This window comes from Silene latifolia, chromosome Y (assembly GCF_048544455.1).
Source record: "Silene latifolia isolate original U9 population chromosome Y, ASM4854445v1, whole genome shotgun sequence".
Lineage (NCBI taxonomy): Eukaryota > Viridiplantae > Streptophyta > Magnoliopsida > Caryophyllales > Caryophyllaceae > Silene > Silene latifolia.
The window spans coordinates 46,391,451-46,413,859 of NC_133538.1; the positions used below are offsets into that span (position 1 = coordinate 46,391,451).

Here is a 22,409-nt window from a genome sequence, read left to right on the forward strand (position 1 = left end):
CTAATGCTCCTAGGGATGCTAGCATTGGTGATGAGGAGGTTGTTGTTGAGAGTGGTGGAGAAGAAGATGAATAAGGTGAAGAAGAAGAGGGAAGTGAGGAAGAAGAAGAAAGCTCAAGTGAAAGTGGTGAAGCCTCCGGGTCTATGGAGGTAGATGAGGATGACGATGCTAGTGAGGAAGTTGGTAATGATGATGGAGATGGTAGTGACGTCGCCATGGGCAACGATTGAGGATTAGCAAGCTCTTGGGAGGATGCCACAATACTTAGTGAGTTTCCTATACCTCCTTTAAGCTTTGTTCATTTCTCTTGTTTTTCTTGATTTTTTATCTTGATCATTTCTTTGAGTCCTAGCAACACTTAGAGGACTCCCACCTCGGTCCCATTGAGGTGTCTTTTATTGTTCCCACCATGAAAATCCAAAATGACAATTTTAGTTGCATGCATAGCATCTTTTATGCATGAACTCCCTCACTCTCACTTGGTTTGGGGAAGTTCAAGCATATGCATTGAAAGTTAATTTAAATTATGCTCTCCAACCAAAAAAAAATTCATGCATCATATAACATAGCTTAGTTTGCATTCACTTTTGTATATATATATATATATATATATATATATATATATATATATATATATATATATATATATATATATATATATATATATATATATATCATATAGTTTGCATTTAGCTTAGGAAACATGCATTTTCATATAGCTTGCATAATTTCCTATCGTATTGGTCATTGAGGACAATGCCCATACTGGTGTAGGGATGGGAAATTCTAACATGAATTGCTAAAACAAAAATGATAAAAATTGAAAAATTTTGAAAAATACAAAAACATGTCTTTTATTTCATAAACATAAAAACCATAAAAATTTGAAAAATGCAAAAATTCAAAAACATGTTCATCTCCTTCATAATGTAGTATTGTATATATTATTTTGTATATATTTTGTTTGTTTATCCTTTTTCACATTGATCGACTACGCCACATCCGAGACATGACCCTTTATTCCATCCTTTTTCACATTGTTCATCTCCTTGCGGTGTGATAAGTCCTTGGCTACCATTTATTCCAAGGTGACCCTTGAAACTATGCAACTATCATCCATATTTTACCACATTTTGTCATCAAAGGGAATGGGCACAAAAATTGTTCAAAATTTGAGTTTAAGAATTGAAATGAAAAGAAAAAGTTTGCAATTGCATCAAAAAGAAAAGAGGAGTAACAAAAATGAAAACTCCTATGCTTAAAAAATAAGCACCCTCACTACAAATGGGGTAGCTTTGAAAATGTTCAAAAAGAAATGCAAAAAGTTAAAATGTCAAATGCCACAAACTGAGGGGAAAAACAACAACAAAAGCAAACTCCCATATGAAACTCATGTTCTAATGATCCCTTTTCCATCGTATCCACTTTTGTGCATGGTAGAGAGGGGACGACCCTTCTTCTTGTTTAGGCAAGAAAGGGAATTCCGTGATCCTCCAGTGTTTCTAACACCATAGGGAGTCTAGCTTGACACAACTTGGAGGTGATTTATTGGTATCCTTCTAGGCTTAGTAGTTTGAAGAAACCGTATCTATAATGGAATATGTACCCTTAGATTGCTTTCCCTTTAGATAATTTCCACCACTTAGATGAGGAGAGTGGCTATTCATTTTTGTAGATGCATCCATTACTTGATTTATGTGCTTTAATGCTTGGATGTGTCGCCATTTTGGCAAGCCCCACCTAGCCTTGCAAGAAGGCATCCTACCTCATGGTTTTCTTGTTGTGAGTTGAAGGGGTGGAGTGACACCCGCTAATTGTCTCTGGTCGGACTCACTCAGAGGTTTAGTTTTCGGTCCTTGTCGTTGGGAGCATCTAGACCAAAACACAATTTATAACTCCACAAACAACTCTACAATTAGTAAAGAGGCAAGTAAAGGTCGGATCCCAAGGGACGGGAATTGAGATGAGATTTTCAATTGCAACTAGTGGTGTCTAGGGGGTCACAATTTGGGGTTTGAAGTAGAAGATCACTAAACTAAATAGCAATAAAAGTAAACAAGCAAGATGATTAAAAAGGGATGTAAACAATTGATAAAAGGCACTAGGGTGTCATGGGGTCATAAGGGATTCATGGGAATTGATCTTACAAACATATTCTCAAATCATAAGTAAGCAATTATTGTTGTGATGGATTGAGTTGATTTATATCTTACAATCCTAGGAAAGTTTGGGTCCCGGAGCCTAATCGATTAGATTGTACAACACCTACAAGTTGACTTAATCTTCCCTACTCAACTATATGCATGGTCTAATGAGACTCGAGTTGGTTTATGTCTTACAAGTCTCATTGAAAAGATAGGTGATGGGTAAAAAATTCAAGGATTCATAGGCTCGCATTTCATCAAACATAACATGTGCATAAGTTGAGATCACAACAAGCAAGCAAATAAACTATGAAAACATATTAATTTAAGCATGAATCATCCCCCGTGTTGGTTTCCCCTAATTACCCATTAACCCTAGGTAAGGAAACTACTCACTCATTATCATGCTGAACATGCTAGCAAGGTTGTCAATCATACCAACAAAGTAAAACATGATGAATAAATGAAGATAATTAACAATAATTAAAAATGGATTAAGAGAATTATACCTACTAATGATTCCAATAATAAAGCTAAGAATAATAGAAGTACTTGATGATTGATTGGAAGATTGTCAATCTCCCAATAATAACCCAAATAATTTTCAACTACCCAAAATGAAAGATGAACAAAAGAGAAATTAAGGAAATGAGATTTGTATTAAGACTTGATTAAAAGTTGATTACAAGATTAAAGAGAGATTTGATTGATATAAACTACACTAGAGATTGCTAAAAAAAAACATGATAACCTAATTAGACTAATGGGGTATTTATAGTGGGGATTAGGTATATAAATTAGGGTTTACTAAGGGCTTAAATGACGATTAAGTCCTTGAAGAATCGCCGGTCTCAAGGGAGACTCCGCTCTCCTTTTCGCCGGTCTTAGAAAAATATGCGCATCCTTCATTGAACAAGTAGAAGACGGATTAGCTGTCACACAATCCGAGCATCCAGGGCACGGGACGGGCGGATTGTGGGTGTTTTGGACGAGCGGATTCGTGGGGTGGACGGGCGGATTGTGGTTGTTCTTGACGAGCATCCAGCTGAGGAAGACGCTCGGATTGCATGTGCTGGACGGGCGGATTGTGGGCAATCCGCTCGGATTCTCTATCAGCTTCTTCCTTTCTTCTTTTCTTCCTCACTCTTCATAAAATCCTTGAGGATTTCCTCGGGGATGCAAGGATCTTTTCTCATCATTGCCCATCTACTATAGTATGTACAAAGGCCTTCTAGTCTTGTCTTATCTTTGATGCTTGGTCATTAAATTCAATCAATTTAGCTCCTTTTTGCCATGAAAATGCAAGGTTTGCACTCCTTTCCTACCAAGGGATCAAAACCTCAAAGAATATCTAAAACAAAGGACTAAAGACAATAAATGACCCAAATATGTACTAAAAAGCATGGGAACAAGGCTAATTCGGGGACTAAATATGCTCAAATTATGGTCACATCAAATATCCCCAAACCGAACCTTTGCTCGTCCCGAGTAAAGAGGTGACAAAGACTAGGACCGCTATTTAAACTAACCTAATAGCATAGCCGATATGAGACAATTAACGGGTCTCACTCCGCCCCTTCAACTCACAACAAGACAGCCATGAGGTAGGATGCCTTCTTGCAAGGCAAGATGGGTCTTGCCAAAATGGCGACACATCCAAACATTAAAGCTCATAAAATCAAGTAATGGATGCATCTACAAAATAATAGCCACTTTCCTCATCTAAGTGGCGGAAATTATCTAAAGGGGAAGCAATTCAAGGGTACACACTCCTTCATAGATGCAATTTCTTCAAACTACTAAGCCTAGAAGGATACCAATAAATCACCTCCAAGTTGTGTCAAGCTAGGGTACCTTTGTCCTCAATCGTTAAATGTTTTTGTCAAGGGTAGACTCCCTATGGTGTTAGAAACACTGGAGGATCGCGGAATTCCCCCTCTTGCCTAGACAAGAAGAAGGGTCGTCCCCTCTCTACCATGCACAAAAGTGGATACGATGGAAAAGGGATTAATAGAACTTGAGTTTCATTTGGGAGTTTCCTTTGTTGTTGTTTTTCCCCCCAATTTCTTGTGGCATATAACTTTTGAGAACACTTTCTTTTTGCCATTTTTTTTTTATTTTTGGCATTTCAATACTTGACAATTTCAACTTTTCTTTGCATTTCTTTTTGAACATTTTCAAAGTCACCCCAATTAGTAACGAGGGTGCCTTATTTTTGAAGTATAGGAGTTTTCATTTTGTTACTCCTTTTTTCTTTTGATGCATTTTGCAAACTTTCTTTCACTTTTCATTACATTGAACTCAAATCAATTTCTTTTTTTTGTGCCCATTCCCTTTGATGACAAAAATGTGGTAGAACATGGATGATAGATGCATGGTTTCAAGGGTCACCTTGGAATAAACGGTAGCCAATGAGTTATCACACCACAAGGTACTCTTGACTAGGCCTTAATCCATGGGTCAAAGGATACTAGCATGACACATCCTAGGGTGTTTTACAAGTATTCTAACAAACAAAGTATTAAAAAGAAAAAGCATCTACTAGGGCCTATCTACACTTGTCAAGCTTCCCAAGTAGACGGTTTCACAAAAAATTTCTAACATGCAACTACATGCCATGATGCAACTAACATATATACATCCTAATGCAAATGATTCTACCAACTAATATGCCATATAGTCTAAATGCAAGTCCTAAATTCACATTGTTTATACCGCATCAATCAAAATAAAGCCACATAGTCATTAACATAAAGAGGAAAAAAGAGATTGGAAATATCATACCTTGCGATCTTCAATATCCTCATGTCTCGGATGTGGCGTAGTCGATCAATGTGAACAAGGATAGAACAAATACAATATATACAACAATATATACAAGTCTACACTACAAAGGAAATGAACTTGTTTTTGGATTTTCAATTTTTCAATTTTTTTTGATTTTTTCGAAATTTTTGATTTTTTTTGGATTTTTGAATAAAAGTTAAGTTAGAATTTCCCATCCCCACACTAATATGGGCATTGCCCTCAATGGCCAATATGATAGGAAATTATGCAAGAATGATGCATGAATTCTATACTAAATGCAAGCTATACTAATCTACACTACATGATGCATGGGTTTTTGTTTATAACGGAGAGTGTAATTTAGATTACCTCCCGTTGCGTATGCATGTACTTTCCCAAACCGAGATAGACATTATTTCTAATGTCTTGAATTATGGGGTAGTTCATGCACACAAGATGCAATGCATGTAACTAATTGTCATTTTGGATTTTTCAAACGGGAACAATAAAAAGGAACACCTCAATGGAGCTGATACTGTCGTTATGTACCAAAAATAAATACCTAAATATAACTAACAGAAGCTAGCAATAAGTAGGGTCGATCTCCACAGGCGGTTTACTATCTACTTGTCTATTCGATCTGTCTAAGGTCACAGTGGGGGTTTGAAATGTTTTGACTAAACTAATAGAATTAAGGCAAGAGGAAATAATGAAGAAATACAGGGGTAAATCAGATAAAAGAAAGAAATATGCTAGGAATCGGTCTACCATGGCAGCTACACTATTGGGTCAACTGAATCGATTAAATTATTGATAAGAAGAGCGAGGTCGTCACCTTTCGGTCCTTAAACCTACGATTATACCCTTTCGGTCTCTAATCGCCCTAGGGTCTCCCTAACTTAGCTTTCGCCCTAATTAGGTATCCCCTATTGTAATTAAGCAAGCCTTCCTTTCCAATCTTTCGATCCAGGTCGGGGGTAACTAATTAATCGGTCTCCTGCATGCATTCATTCAACCTAATCACAATTATATTGCTTAATACAATTCTTGTCGCAAAACTAATCTAATCATGTCGATCCTAACATATTGCTACCACGGTTTCCCTAATCCTAACATATTAAAGGAATTAGCTACGCATGGCTCGGGATACTACACTAGCAATGGCTAATCTAATAACATAAGACATGAAAACTAAATAGAGAAATAATAAAAGCAATAAAGGAACAAGAATAAATTAAAAGGGAAAGAGGGAGAAGAAGAGTTACAGTAATAAATCCGGGAATAAGAGAGAAACAAAGTAACAGAAACAGTGTATTGGAATAATAAGAGAGGAGAAGCCCCGTCCCAACAGAGTAACAGGGAAAAAAGGAGAGATTCCAAATGACGTCCTAACTTCCTATTTATAAGAAAATAGGATTTATTTAACCTAGTGACGGAAATAAGCTAAAAAAACCCAAGCCTGAAAGAGAATCCACTCGATCGAGTGATTTAAAACCACTCGATCGAGTAAACTAGAGCTTAAACCACTCGATCGAGTAGAAAATCTACTCGATCGAGTAAATCCTAAAATGCAGCTACTCGATCGAGTAGAAAAAGGACTCGATCGAGCATAATTTGTACTCGATCGAGTACTTTCCAGCAACAATTTCCTGCTTTGCGCACTAAACTTCAAACGGCTGCCATTTCTTCGTTACTTGGGCAAACAGGAAGATTCCGGTGGCGTTGGAAAGCAAAGAGGACAAAATTTCTTCTCCAATTGTAATCACCTGAATATATGTTGTAGAACTCAATATATGGCTCTTCAAAGTAGGCACTAGCAATTTGAAGTTCTTTCTTTGCTCGCCTAGCTATCTTTCTTCTTTGCGCATCTCAAAATAGCTACATTCCCGCTCCAAATTCACTCTTCCTCCAAATGCATGCTAAACGGATGGTAAAAGGCTTGATTTCACTAATTTCTGGTTCATTCCTACAAATAAGACAAAACAAACCAAATTAGCATATTCGGGGCATTTCGTAGCATAAACTACGATAAAAGCATGGAAATACGTGCATGAAAAGGCCTAAAAAGATTATATAAAATGCACGTATCAGGAGCCGAGGTGTTAGTCCTCATGTTGCTAGGACTCTCCAACTATGATCAAGATAAAAATAAATAAAACAAAGAAAGAAGTAGACAAACCTCAAGAGGGTAGGAGCCTCCAAAGCTTGCTAGTCCTCCACCATATCATCATTGTCATCATTTTCCTCCATAGAAGCGGACTCATCTCCACTTCCCTCTTCACTTACTTGCTCACTTCCTTCATCATCTTCATTAGCCTCTTCTTCTTCATCATCTACCTCTTTATCAACACCCTCATCATCATCAACCTCATCATCGACATTCCTATCTTCACCCGGTTCTTCACCCCTAGATGTGCTTGGAAAGAAGACTTCCCTATCCGCCCAACTAGGCAAAGGACATGAAGGATCAAGTAGTCCTTTCCTAGCTAAATGAAGGAGGGGTGGATATTGGGCCAAGTATGCATCTACTCGATCATTGTAAGCTTGTTTATGCATCTCTTGCATAAGTAGAGTCATGTAGTCATTGCCCACTTCAACATCTTTGGGTTTGAACTCTTGATATTTGAATGGATAGGGTGGTGTGACAATGGAGGAGGAGGGCTCTTCAATTTCGGCCCTTTATTGACGGATGATGTACTCGGCGCCCTTGGAGAGTGGAAGTAGGTAGTTTGTTCGATGAGCACTCAAGCGGCATATCTTGGAAGGCAAAGTGAAAGATCTAGCATCATTGGTGAGCCGCCCATATTTGGTGTCAAGAGAGTTATGCTTGACCCACTTGTACTTGTTAATCATGGCATCCATGTCAATGAGATAACCCCCTTTGATCGCCACATAGGTGTTATCCTTTTTGAAATTTGAGTCAAAGTACTTGGCCAAGAGAGTAACTAGACCTCCATTTACGATAAAAGCGGTGCCTTCCTTACCACAATCAACATTGAGCCATCTTTCCACCAAAAGCCTTAGAGCATTGTAAGGCTTAGTGAATTCCCTTCCAACATTTAAGGCCGACTCAAGTAGAACACAATCGAGCTTTGTAAAGTGATTAGTGTCTTTTCTTGCAATTATAGTATTCCCGATGACCTTGTGCCACACTCTAATGCCCGAATGGTGGACTAATAGAGCGCGACAAGCATGAAAGCTCACAAATTTCTTCCCGGAAATTGCCTCCCAAAGAGGAGCGGGGTCATACTTTTCGGGCATCTTGTGATAATAAGGTGTATCACTAAGACCTAATGCTTTACTCAAAACATCAAAGGTGATGCGCCTATTCACATTGGCAAGGCGAAACTTGATGTATGTTCTAGTCTCTACCTTAGTCACTTTCAATGAACTTAAGAATTCCAAGGTAAGGGAGGGGTATGTCAATTCTCTTGTAGTAAACAATTTTCCCAATCTCATGGCTTCGAAGAAGGCTTTTGTTTGTTCAAGGACACCCAATTTGTTCAAGGCATCTTCACATATGAATTTGGTGGGTAGAATGGCTTTCTTAGCATACTTGGCAAATGTATCCCTATGGGAGTTAGAAATGAAAATTACCTCCGGATAGTTTGATAATTGAGCAATTTCCGGAGTTGTTGATGTTGTTGCTTCCAAGGGAGGATTTTGTTGATGTTGAACTTCCAAGTTTGCACTAGCAACCACCATAGCCATTGAAGCTTTCCTTGCTTGAAGGCATTATTGCCTTTTTGAGAGTGCCTTTGCCTTGGGTGCCTTTGTTGCTCCTTTTGTTCTTGCCATTGATGATTATACCAAGAAAAGATTGAAAATCTTCAATTTCCAATTATACCGCAAATCGATTTTAAGATGAAAGGATTTGCCTTGGTATTTCAAAAATCGACTCAAAGGTTGAAAATTTTGGTGCTTCGATTGATTATTATTGTAAAAGGAGTGATTAATTGTTGTTGTAAGGAATTTTGAATTTGATTTTGTTGAATTTGGTTGAGGAAATCTTGTTTTTGGTGATGGAGAGGATGAGGGTTTTGGGGTTTATGGGTAGTGTTTGATTGTTTGAATGAATGAATGAATGTGGGAAGGGGTATTTAAAACACCCGAAAATTTCAAAACTGCAGGGGGGGACGAGCGGATTCCCGTCGGGAAGCTCGGTTTCTGCTCAATTTGGCTTCAGGAAATCTCGCCTAAAGACGAGCGTCTTTCGGTGAAGATGAGCGGATTCTGCAATTCAGGACAAGCGGATTCCCTTAAAGACGAGCGGATTCTGTTACAGTGAATTTTCTTCATCTGCACTGGCAAAAAGACAAGCGTCTTCTTGCAAAGACGAGCGGATTCTTTCAGACGAGCGTCTTCTCAGCTGGGACGCTCAGATTCTCTAACTGACCAAAATTTTCAACTTTGCAGCTCATTTGGACGAACGGATTCAAGCACGGGATGCTCGGATTCCCATAAGACAAGCGGATTACCCATAGGGATGCTCGGATTCCACCTGGTCTACCCGGATTCAGTTCCATCCGTGCACTTGCATATCCCGTGTCATTTTCATTCTTCAAATCCCGTGTTATTCATTGTAGGGGCTCTACGAAGGCATGAATAGCCTAGGCAATTGCTATCCCCACACTAAGCTAAAGCACTACACATCAATAAAATCATTAGTCCCTCCCTCACTTCTCTAAAAAAAATGATAAATATCTTGATCAAGGCATAAAAATCCAAAAATGACAAAAATGTAATGTAAGAATTAAAATGCAAGTTAGGGAGTTAGAAATATTTACAAATGGTGGTTTGGAGAGGACTCCACCAAACTCTCATCCTTAGTGAGATGTCATGGGGGCATGTCCAAGGTGTTGTTGATGTTACTCAACACCTTGAAGAAGTAGTCAAAGGCTTGTTCATTGTCATGATAAAGATCCTCAATAGATCTTTGCGCTTGTTGTCCTTCATGTTGGTCTTGATCGATAGCATTACCAATGTAGGGATTGAAAATCCCTTCAAACTCATCGTCCCATAGACCGCAAACTTCATCTACTTGGTCACTAAAGATCTCTTGAGTTGATAGAGACAACTCTCCCACTTTCTTGTTTTGGCCAATGAGGCCATCCTCTTCATTGCTTGACTTTGGTGAGCTTTTCAAGCTCTCTTTGTTACAATTTCCTTAATCTTTTGATGGAGCATCATCTACTTTTTTCTTCCATTGGAATTCTGACTTCTTCCTATCATCCTTCCGGCTATAATGATCAACCATAAAACATGGTTCATGCAAACGGGGAGCTCTCATGGTCTTGTCAAGATTGAAAGTTATGCTTTCATCTCCCACTTCAAGAGTGAGCTCTCCATGCTTCGCATCTATCACCGCACCCGCGGTGTGCAAGAAAGGTCTACCTAGAATGATTGGAATATTGGAGTCTTCTTCCATGTCAACAATGACAAACTCCACCGGGATGAAAAATTTCCCAACTCTTACGGGAACATCTTCCCATATCCCTAATGGTGTCTTCGTCGATGTATCGGCCATTTGGAGTGTGATATTGGTGCATTTAAGCTCTCCCATCCCTAACCTTTTACATACCGAGTACGGCATAACACTTACACTAGCCCCTAGATCACATAAGGCTTTGTTGATCGTGGTGTCGCCAATGGTACACGGTATTGATAAGCTTCCCGGATCTTTAAGTTTTGGAGGTGAACTCCCTTGAAGTATTGCACTACTCACCTTAGTGAAGGCGATAGTCCCAAGCTTCCGGATCGACTTCTTTTTCGTAAGGATGTATTTCATGTACTTTGCATAGGCCGGCACGTGATTGATTAATTCCGTGAAAGGAATTAAGACTTCCAAATTCGTCACAATCTCCATAAATTTTCCAAGTTGGTCATCAAATTTGGGCTTGGCTTGACGACTTGGAAAAGGAAGTCTAATCACAATGGGTTCCTTGTCCTTGGCCTTGTCTTCATTTTTCTTTGAAACTTATTCCTTTGATGGTTCTCCATCCTTGAAGTTTTGCACAACTTCTTCTTTGCCACTAGCTTCCACAACTTCATCCTCAACTTGCTTCTTCGGTGCTTCATACCTCGTACCACTTCTCAAGTGAATGGCACTAATCGTTTTATGTCTCGGGGGATTACTTTGAGGTGGTAATTGCCCCTTTTGTCTTTGTGAGCTTGAAGATGCTAGTTGAGTCAATTGGGTTTCCAACATTTTGGTGTGGGCTAGGATGTTGTTGATGGTGATTTCCTTTGCTTGACTATCCTTTTACATTTGAGTGAAAAACTCTTGTTAATTCTTTTGCATTTGGAGGACTGCTTTTTAAACATCAAAACCTTGGTCATTTTGTTGATTGTATGGAGTTTGATTTTGGTAACCTTAGTTTTGGTTGTAAAAGGGTCTTTGATTTTGGTTTCTCATGGGAGGTGGGGTGTATGTTGGTTGAGGGTTTTGAATATTTTAGCTTTTGTATGAGAGATTTTGGTGGAATTTGGTGTTTTCATTGTAATAATTTGAATAAGGGGTACCACTCTTGTATGCTTGAAAAGCATTCACTTGTTCATTTGTTCCCCTACATTCACTTTGGTCATGTCCCAAAGTTTCACAATTCTCACATATCCCACTTGGGATTGATGAAGATGCCGTCATGGCATTGACATGATGCTTTGGTGATTTTGAGGCTTCTTCAAGTCTAGCCATAGCTTTTTCGAACTTCAAATTGATGGTATCAATGTGAGCACTAAGTTGAGCACCCAATTGAGTAATAGAGTCCACTTCATGCTTTCCTCCTCTAGTAGCCTTGCGAGGTCTACTATATTTTTAATTATGGACCTCCATTTCCTCAATCTTGTTCCAAGTTTGATTGTCGTCAACTTCGGTGAACATACCATTTGATCCCATGTTGAGAATGTTTCTTGAGTCTTCATAAAGACCGTTCCAAAATTGTTGTACCAAGAACCACTCGCTAAGTCCATGATGAGGACATGAGCGACAAATTCCTTTGAATCGCTCCCAAGCTTCATACAAGGATTCTTCATCTCTTTGCTTAAAGCCCGTAATTTGATCTCTTAGCATGTTAGTCTTTTCCGGTGGGTAGAACTTTTTGTAGAAAGCTAGAGCCAATTTCTTCCAAGTGTCAATTCCGAGAGTAGACTTATCAAGGCCTTTCAACCATTGTTTTGCGGTGCCAATTAGAGAAAAAGGAAATAAGACCCATCGAATTTGGTCTTGAGTTACACCGGTTTGAGAAATTGCATCACAATAGTCACAAAAAGTCTCCATGTGAGAGTGAGGGTCTTCACTAGGCATCCCCCCAAATTGGCTTCTTTCGACTAATTGGATAAATGCGGATTTTGCAATGAAATTTCCGGTTAAGTGTTGTGGTGTGGGAGTACCATTGGGTAGGTTCTCCTCGGTGGGTACGGAATGTGATGAAAACTTAGGCATTATGGGTTGATTTTATGTTGGATTTTGTGTTGGGTTCTCCTCACCTTCTCTTGCAAAAGGGTTGATGAACTCAATAGTGTTTGGTTGAATATCTACAACCTCACCAATACCTCTCAAAGTTCTCCTAGCAAGTCTTCTATTGCTTGTCAAAGTCCTTTCAATTTCGTGATCAAAGGGTAACAAGTTATCTTGTGATCTTCTAGACATGCAAAATATCAAACAACTCGAAAATAATTAGAACAAATCTTGAGGAGCTTTACTTCCCAAGGCAAAGAAAGACACAACTAATAACAATTTAAGAAAATCTAAATCAAGTTAACACTGTCCCGGCAACGGCGCCATTTTTTGGTCGGACTCACTTGGAGGTTTAGTTTTCGTTACTTGTCGTTAGAAGCACCTTGACCAAAACACAATTTATAACTCCACAAACAACTCTACAATTAGTAAAGAGGCAAGTAAAGGTCGGATTCCATAGGACGGGAATTGAGTGATATTTTCAATTGCAACTAGTGGTGTCTAGGGGTGTCACAATTTGGGGTTTGAAGTAGAAGATCACTAAACTAAATAGCAATAAAAGTAAACAAGCAAGATGATTAAAAAGGGATGTAAACAATTGATAAAAGGCACTAGGGTGTCATGGAGTCATAGGGGATTCATGGGAATTGATCATACAAACATATTCTCAAATCATAAGCAAGCAATTATTGTTGTGATGGATCGTGTTGGTTTATATCTTACAATCCTAGGAAAGTTTGGGTCCCGGAGCCGAATCGATTAGATTGTACAACACCTACAAGTCGACTTAATCTTCCCTACTCAACTATATACATAGTCTAATTGGACTCGAGTTGGTTTATGTCTTACAAGTCTCATTGAAAAGATAGGTGATGGGTAAAAAATTCAAGGATTCATAGGCTCGCATTTCATCAAACATAACATGTGCATAAGTTGAGATCACAACAAGCAAGAAAATAAACTATGAAAATATATTAATTTAAGCATGAATCATCCCCCATGTTGGTTTCCCCTAATTACCCATTAACCCTAGCTAAGGAAACTACTCACTCATTATCATGTTGAACATGCTAGCAAGGTTGTCAATCATACCAACAAAGTAAAACATGATGAATAAATGAAGATAATTAACAATAATTAAAAAGGGATTAAGAGAATTATACCTACTAATGATTCCAATAATAAAGCTAAGAATAATAGAAGTACTTGATGATTGATTGGAAGGTTGTCAATCTCCCAATAATAACCCAAATAATCTTCAATTACCCAAAATAAAAGATGAACAAAAGAGAAATTAAGGAAATGAGATTTGTATTAAGACTTGATTAAAAGTTGATTACAAGATTAAAGAGAGATTTGATTGATATAAACTACACTAGAGATTGCTAAAAAAAACATGATAACCTAATTAGACTAATGGGGTATTTATAGTGGGGATTAGGTACATAAATTAGGGTTTACTAAGGGCTTAAATGACGATTAAGTCCTTGAGGAATCGTCGGTCTCAAGGGAGACTCCGGTCTCCTTTTCGCTGGTCTTAGAAAAATATGCGCATCCTTCATTGAACAAGTAGAAGACGGATTAGCTGTCACACAATCCGAGCGTCCAGGGCACGGGACGGGCGGATTGTAGGTGTTTTGGATGAGCGCATTCGTGGGGCGGATGGGCGGATTGTGATGGTTCTGGACGGGCGTCCAGCTGAGGAAGACGCTCGGATTGCATGTGCTGGACGGGCGGATTGTGGGCAATCCGCTCGGATTCTCTGTCAGCTTCTTCCTTTCATCTTTTCTTCCTTTCTCTTCATAAAATCCTTGAGGATTTCCTCGGGGATGCAAGGATCTTTTCTCATCATTGCCCATCTACTATAGTATGTACAAAGGCCTTCTAGTCTTGTCTTCTCTTTGATGCTTGGTCATTAAATTCAATCAATTTAGCTCCATTTTGCCATGAAAATGCAAGGTTTGCACACCTTTCCTACCAAGGGATCAAAACCTCAAAGAATATGCAAAACAAAGGACTAAAGACAATAAATGACTCAAATATGTACTAAAAAGCATGGGAACAAGGCTAATTCGGGGACTAAATATGCTCAAATTATGTCACATCAGTCTCACATCGGCTATATTAGTAGGTTAGTTTGAATAAGGGTCCTAGTTTTTGTCACCTCTTTACTCGGGACGAGCAAAGGTTTGGTTTGGGGATGTTTGATGTGACTCATATTTGAGCACATTTAGTCCCCGAATTAGCCTCCTTCATATGCTTTATAGTGCATAATTAGGTCATTTACTATCTTTAGTTTCCCATTTTGCGTATTCTTTGAGGTTTTGTTTCCTTGGTAGGAGAGGAGTGCAAACCTTTCATTTACATGGCGAAATGGAGCTAAATTGATCGCATCCAATGACCAAGCATCAAAGGGAAGACGATACTAGAAGGCCTATGTAGATAATAAAGTATATTTGGCAATGATGAAAGGATCCTTGCATCCTCAACAAGATCCCCACGGATTGTTGAAGAATGAAGAGAAGAAAAGTTGTATGACCCAGGATCCGAGCGGATTGCCAGCAATCCGGGCGTCTCCCTGCACCACAATCCGTGCATCCTGGGCTTAAGAAGCTCCGCTTGAAGCCCTAGGATCCGAGCGTTGATACGTGCATATTGTATAGTATTTTTAGCCTATTTTAGCACGTATTTCCATGCATTCTTGTACTGTTTATATAAGTATTATGCCCCGAATTGGCTACTTTGGTTCGTTTTGTTCGTTTTGTAGAAATGAACGCGAAAGTAGTGGAATCGTACCATTTTTCGTCCTTTTTGCATGCATTTTGAGGAGACGGGATTTTCTGGAGTGAGTTCCTGCATTGGGATGCGTGAAGGAATGGTTTACGAGGCAGTCGGGCACGAGTCTAAGCTGATTTGAAGGAAGAACATTCGATCGAGTGGTTTTATTACTCGATCGAATGGTTTCTACGTCATTGGTTGATCGATCTAGCACTTTTATACTCGATCAAGAATAGCTGAAAAGAGAGGTTACTCGATCGAGTAACTATTCTAATCGATCGAGTAGATTTTCTGGAGTTTTGCTCGATCGAGTGAATGTATTCTACTCGATTGAGTAGTTTGGTCTGGCGTGGGCTTTAATTAGCCCGTAAGCTTATTTTAGTTTTTGGACATAGTTTATTTTCTATTTAAGCTTACGTTACTATGTCATGAGGATCGATCTTTTATCTATTCTTTCATCATCGACACTTCTTCTGAGTTTTTCATCTATCATTTTCATACTTCACTGTAACTTGGCTTTCGGGATTATTTCGCTCGGATTTGTGTGTTCTTTACGTCGGATTCTCACGATTGTAATCTCTTTCTCCTTTCTTAATAATAATCTTTATTTCATTTGCTTTAATTCTTGTTTTGCCTTATTTAATTCCTTTGCCCTAATTCACTTTTATGCAATTTAATTATCGTTTTAATATGTTGAATGCTGGTTATTTATCTGCTGTTAGTTTTGATAGTATTAATAGCAATATGAGTAGCTAAATATAATTCATGTTGGGATTAGGGGATCTACGGTAGAAATGTGACGATGTAGTGGATAAGTTAGATGAATTAATTGTGAGATTCTGTCACCATAGCAATTTAACTGTATTTTACCGTCTTAGTTGAGTGCACGCTTCTGAGTCACCCTTTTAATCTGGCTAAATTTAATCCTGGATCGGAATATTGGACTAAATAGGCCTGCTATGAACAGTAGACTACCCTGACGAGGACGGAAGTTAAGTTAGTGGAAGTTTAGGGTAGAAAGTGGACCGGAAGGACCTTTCCATATCCGTCTCGCATTAATTTGTCTGAGTTGTTTACAGTTGAGTCACTGGACTACCGTAGTGAACCGAAATCCTGACATGACCCTTCTCTATTTGATAGTTTAATTCTATTTTCCTGCCTTTATTGCTCTTTCTCTGCTTCTCTTTCCTTTAAACCTTTAGTTTAGAAAACCAATTTAAACAACCCCCCCTATTTGTGACCAAATTGACGGACTTTTACAGATATCTTGCCTCCCTGAGGAGATCGACCTGACTTCCCTAGCTATATAGTTAGTTTACTTACTTTATTTTTGATAGGTACACGACAGCCCTGTCAAATTTTGGCGCCGTTGCCAGGGAGGCAATTGCCCTATCTGTCTTTGTTTTGTTTATTTTATCCGTCTCAGGGAATTTTCATTCCTTGAGGCAGTTCTTATTTATTTTCTTCCAGTGTTGTTTATGCCCAGGTCAGACAGGTTTGAGTTAGTTGCAGCTGATTAAGAGCCAGAGAGACTATTCAGGCAGACTCCGTCTGCTGAGAAAATCACGAAAGGAAGACTTGAGTACTTTCGAACCAGAGCTTCACCATTTTCTTTTCGCAGAAGACCAGTCTTTAGTAGAAGACATTCATATTTCTGCCGATCAACCAGTAAAAATGTCGAACATTGCTAGTCAATCGGAGACTAAAGCAGCCTCAATTCCAAAGGGTTTCAATCTCCAGACTGAAGATGGGAATACATTTGACATCCGTCTTTCCTATATCAATCTGGTGGAGAGAAATCTCTATAGAGGTGTGGCAGGTGAAGACCCGAGGAAGCACATGGAGGTCTTTACGGACTATTGTTCTACTATCCCCGCCACAAAGGAGGTAACTCAAGATAAGATTAAGGAGGTTCTGTTTCTTTTTTCTTTGACTGACTCAGCCAGGGAGTGGCTGACTGATTTGGACCGCATAGCCGCAGGGGTTACCAACTGGGAGACCCTTGCTCTTGCTTTTTACAAGAGATATTTCCCTCCACAGCACACCAATCAGCTGAGGGCAAAGATCACAAGTTTAAAGCAGGCACCTGATGAAACTTTATATGAAGCATGGTCTCGTTTCAAGAAGTTAGTGAGGTCTATTCCTCACCATGGTTTCGATCCGTGGTTTCTGTCTAACCAGTTCTACAATGAGCTATATGATGATCACAGAGCCATACTTAATGAGTCATCTAATGGGAAATTCCAAGAGAATACTAACGATGATAAGGGATGGGCCCTTATTGAAGAGATGGCGAATCACAGTGCTGAGTATGGAAACCTGAGGGATGGTATTAGAACAGTTCATGCAGTTGATAAGCAAGTTGTGGCTCAGCTGCAAGCCCTGAATGCTAGATTTGACAGGTTGGAGTTACATTTTGCTGGGGAGCCTCAGGCGGTCCATTTGCTTACTAGAGGGAAGACCGTCACATGTGAGAGGTGTGGTAGCAACGACGCCATACTCTTTGTTGGTCTTTACGAGAAGAAAAGGAAAGGTCCTTGCCTTTCAACAATATAGGCAAGGAGGGGGTTCCTATTATAATAACCAAGGGGCAGTCCATCCCAATTTGAGGTGCACAAGTCAAAATATGCTTAATCCTACCCCTCCTCCGCACCAGCAGCAGCCGTATGTTCCTCCACATAAGAATCAACAAGGCTTTCAGAAGCCTCCTTCCTTCCCTCCTCCCAATCACGGTGCATCATCTTTCGGTGGGGTGCGTGAGATAGGTGAGCTAAAGACTATGTTGCAATCTTTTACAAAGCCGTGGCAGCTGAGTGATCAGCAGAAACATGTATCCATCAAGGCACTTAAAACTCAAGTTGTCCAGTTAGCCGCGAACCAATCTGCAAGGAAACCGGGTCATTTACCGTCACAAGCTGACAAAAATCCACATGAGACGGTAAATTTAATCAATTTGAGAAGCGGTCGTTCATATGATGGACCGGAAGTGTTCAAATTATACCCGAGGAAGGCTATAACTGCTGATGAACAGTGTTCTGGTGAAGAAAAGGAGCTGACGGTTAAGAAAGTACTCGATCGACTAGTTTCTGGAGCTCGATCGAGTAAAATTGCTGAAGAAAGTACTCGATCGAGTGGAAATTCCACATGATCGAGTGAATAGGAAAAAGGAACTGCTTGATCGAGTGAAATTTCTGCTCGATCGAGTGAATTTGTTGAAGAAACTACTCGATCGAATGGGAATTTTGGTCGATCGAGTAGTATGGATAATGGACAGCTTGATCGAGAGCCTGCTAGTGCTCGATCAAGTGAGAAATCCCCTGAAAGACCTCGTTCGAGAGAAAAGAAGCGTCCGAAGGATATGGAGCTTGATCCGGCTGACATGTTAGAAGAGAGGAACAAGGGACTCGAGATACCCATCACGGTTCCCTTCCCGAGGCATTTGCAAAGTACTAAAGCTAATCAACAATTCGGCAAATTTGCCGAAATCCTGAGAAGCTTGCAGGTCACTGTGCCATTCGCCGAACTGCTGACACAGGTACCCTCTTACCTTAAATTTATGAATGAAATTTTATCGCGTAAGAGGCACATTCATGATCATGAGACGGTAGCTTTGACTGAGGTAGGGACGGCCCTAGTTCAAAATAAGTTACCTCCCAAACAGTCAGACCCGGGTAGTTTCTCAATTCTGTGTCATATTGGTACCCATTTGATTGATAACGCGTTATTCTATCTTGGCGCTAGCGTGAGTGTCTTACTGTTGTCTCTAGCTAAGAGACTTGGTTTGACAAAGTTTAATTGCACCAACATGACTGTTCAGATGGCCGACCGTAGCATATCACGGCCATTAGGTGTAATAGAAGACATACCTGTTAGGATCGGGAGGTTCTTTATTCCCGTTGACTTTGTTGTACTTGACATCCCCGAAGATGCCCATACCCCTATTATTTTAGGGAGACCATTCTTGTTTACTGCCCATGCAGTAATAGACGTCGGGGGCAAGACATTGACTTTTCAGGTTGGGGACGAGGAGCTGATATTCCATCAGTCTAAGTTCCGGAGGGCTCCCATGCAAGCTCAGCCTTGCAATGCCCTCTCTTCTATTAACCCTATTATTGACACTCCAAATGAAAATTTGGAGCATTGTGCTGCTATTGTGACCCCTCCGCCTCAGCTTGAGAGCAAAAAGGAGGAAATTTCGTCTGTTTTCCTTGCTGCAGGTACAGATGAAAATAATGCAGGGGCTGTCAAGAGATGTTGTGCAATTAACGTCAGTCAAGGTGGGAGTGACAGTGTTAAATCCGGTGAGAAAGGAGCAAGGATGAGAAAAATTCGCGCATATGTGGATGTCAACTATTCTCCTCCGAATGATTCAAGTTCAAGCTCATAGAAGCTGAAGAGGACGATTATTGTTGCTGAGGTGACGTCTTCCAGTCAGGAGCCCTCCGAGAGGCTGCTGAATTGCCTTGGGAATTTAGACAATTTTTAGCGTAGATTAGAGACTATAGACTGTTCTTTTGCGTATTTGGTATTTTGGGATATTTTTGCAAGTGTTTTTATGCAGATTTGGGGAATTTTACACAAATTCAAAGGAAGAATGATGAATTCAAGAGCTTACACGTTGAAAAGAGCTCGATCGAGTACTTTTTGTACTCGATCGAGAGAAATATGGTCGATCGAGTGATTCCATTTTAGCGATCGAGTAAATTAGAAATGGGGAGTTCTCGATCGAGTAAATATTTACTCGATCGAGTTGTTGAATCTAAAAAGTCCTCGATCGAGCAGTTCTAAACCACTCGATCGAGTGAAATTGCAAGAGACACGCAGGGAGTTTTTCTTTAACTTCCTTATTTTTTTTTCTTATTTCATTTTCCCCTAATATTTTCGACACTCTCCCCTTTTGCGATCAAAAACCCCAAATTCCTCCATTTTTCTTGCCCTTTTACCAAATCCGTCACCTACATTTTGCTCTTTGTTAATTAATCATTCAAAGCCCTCTATTTTCCCCTTGATTTGTGCTGTTTTACACGGTTTATTATTTGGATTAGGGTTGCGGTTTTTCGATCAAAAAAAAATCGCCATTTTTGCTTGTTGTTTGAAGATTAATTGCAATTTGTAGGTTCATTCTCATCAAGTAAGTATCTGCTACACCTCTTTGCATTTTAATTTCATGAATTTCGCATTTTTATGAGGTGAATTAGGTTAGGTTTCGAAATTCCTTGCTTAGTCGAGTTTTTCGACTATAACTGTCATTGCTTGCCCTTTTTTGTGTTGCTTGATGATCAATTCCCATGCCTCATTGATATCTACATGTTTAAATTCGATTTTAGGGAGAAATTTGCGATACGGGTTCAGTCGAGTCGAAATTTTCGACTGTAAGATTGGTCTTTGCTGCTGTCACATGCTTAATTGCTTCGATTGTTGCTTAATTTCATGCCATTGATGCTTGCTACCCCTCCCCTATCGCTGTTTACATGCTTCTTTTCGAAATTTTTAAGGAAAGTTGGGAATTTTTGTGCTGTAAGTCGAATTCTTTGACTGGTTAGGGGAATTTTCATGCCGACTTCATGCTGTTTTCACGCTGTTTTCATGTCTTTTTCTTATCAAATTCCCCTGCCCTATTTATTCAGGATGGATTCTAGCTCGATGCCTTCGTCGAGCTCCTCTGCCAGTCTGTCCTTGTCTCTGTCTAAGACGGTAGTCCCTGCTGTTACTACCGTCTCCGCACCGCCAAAGACTTCGTGTTCTTAGTTTCACCGGTCTTTGTTTTTACGCCATCTAGCACGCTGCGCTAGCTCTGTTTCGATTCTTTGCCCTAGTTCTGACCACCACCACTGCTAGCACTGCTGCTACTCTTCCTTCTTCAGTGGTGGTCACAGCAGCCACAACTTCTACTTCCACCACGACGGACTCACCTGCAGCGGCAGCTGCCTTTCGAGCAGCTCTAGTTCCACACACCGTCACTGCATGGGCTTCTACTTCGGGTTCTAGAGGTCAGGGCCGAGGTCGTGGACGTTCCCGTTCTACGCCAGCTCCTAGTACTTCTACTTCTGCTGCTCCTTCTGGCACGGTCACTGTCCGAGGGGACAACTCCCTCGACTCTCACCCCGACTACCCGCAGGTAATTTTTGTTAACGGTGTACATCGTAAGAGGTTTTATAACCTCCTTGGCTATGAGTTTTTACCTACCCGGTTCTTAGATAAACCGGCACTTGAGAGACTCGGCATCTAAGAATCGGTTTGTGAGCTTTTACGGGACATGGGGATGGCCTGACTCATTACTATGAGTGGTCGTACCTTTCTGGAGCTGAGTCTTGAGTTCCTCAGCTTCTTCACCTTCTCCTCCGGAGCACACGACGCTGCCCCCACTAGTTCTTCTGTGTCTTTCTGGTTGTTCAACCGGACTTTTTCGATGACTTTGGGGGAGTTTGGTAGCAGACTTGGACTTTCTTCTATGGGCGATGATACCGCCCCTAGGAGGGTCGTTTGTCAGCTTTGGTGGACTTGGCCCAGGCCACCTTTCCCGAGCGAAAGCTCGCACAGGTTCACCTTCCCCCTGCTAGTTACTTTCTTAGACTGATGGGGAGCACCATCTTTGGCCAAAAGGAGCCAAACAACATCAACAACAACCAGCTCTCCATATTAGGCGGTTACCTGAACATTGACTGTGAGGGTCCTTTTACCCTCAACATCGCCTATCTGACCGCCCAGTTCTTCCAGGTCCAGGGGGTGAAGGTCACGGGATCTATTGCCTGCGGTGGCATGGCCACCATTCTTGCCCGTTCCCTTTTCCCTGTCTGGCCTCGTGACCTACAGTACCTCCCGAGAGAGAGGTATTTGAGCCTGGCCGCCATGCACTCTCAGCATTGGCTGACCACAGACTACCAGACATGGAAGATAGACGTTTCCTTATCTGTGGACTTACCTTGTGACACCCTCCCCCGTCTAGCCCCTTTGCCTACTGTCGCTAGGGGCGCCCGACTGCCACCTCTACCTGACTACCACCTTTCACTCCGACCACCTACTACTTTACCCGCCGCTAAGAAGCGGCGTAGACTTGAGACTGGAGAGGGGTTCACACCTTCTAGGAGCGGCCAGCCTTCCACGGCCACTCCTACACCTACCCCGATCCCTATCTCCACTCCTACTCCCGCACCTGCCGACCAGACACAGACACAGTCGGTCCTACCGGCTAATTTTGTACCTCCACCACCCTTTGAGGCATCCTCGGTCATGGACCAAGGGCG

The 22,409-nt window shown here is 40.6% G+C and overlaps 2 non-coding genes across 2 annotated transcripts; one reads left to right on the forward strand and one right to left on the reverse strand.

The window, feature by feature from the left end:
• The first annotated feature begins 11,893 nt into the window (after positions 1 to 11,893).
• On the forward strand, positions 11,894 to 12,000 carry LOC141635569 (small nucleolar RNA R71). The gene has a single exon (XR_012540246.1). It is a non-coding gene; the product is annotated as a small nucleolar RNA R71 (small nucleolar RNA).
• Positions 12,001 to 17,215: 5,215 nt separating this feature from the next.
• LOC141636280 (small nucleolar RNA R71) lies at positions 17,216 to 17,321 on the reverse strand. Its single transcript, XR_012540901.1, has one exon. It is a non-coding gene; the product is annotated as a small nucleolar RNA R71 (small nucleolar RNA).
• Positions 17,322 to 22,409: the final 5,088 nt, after the last annotated feature.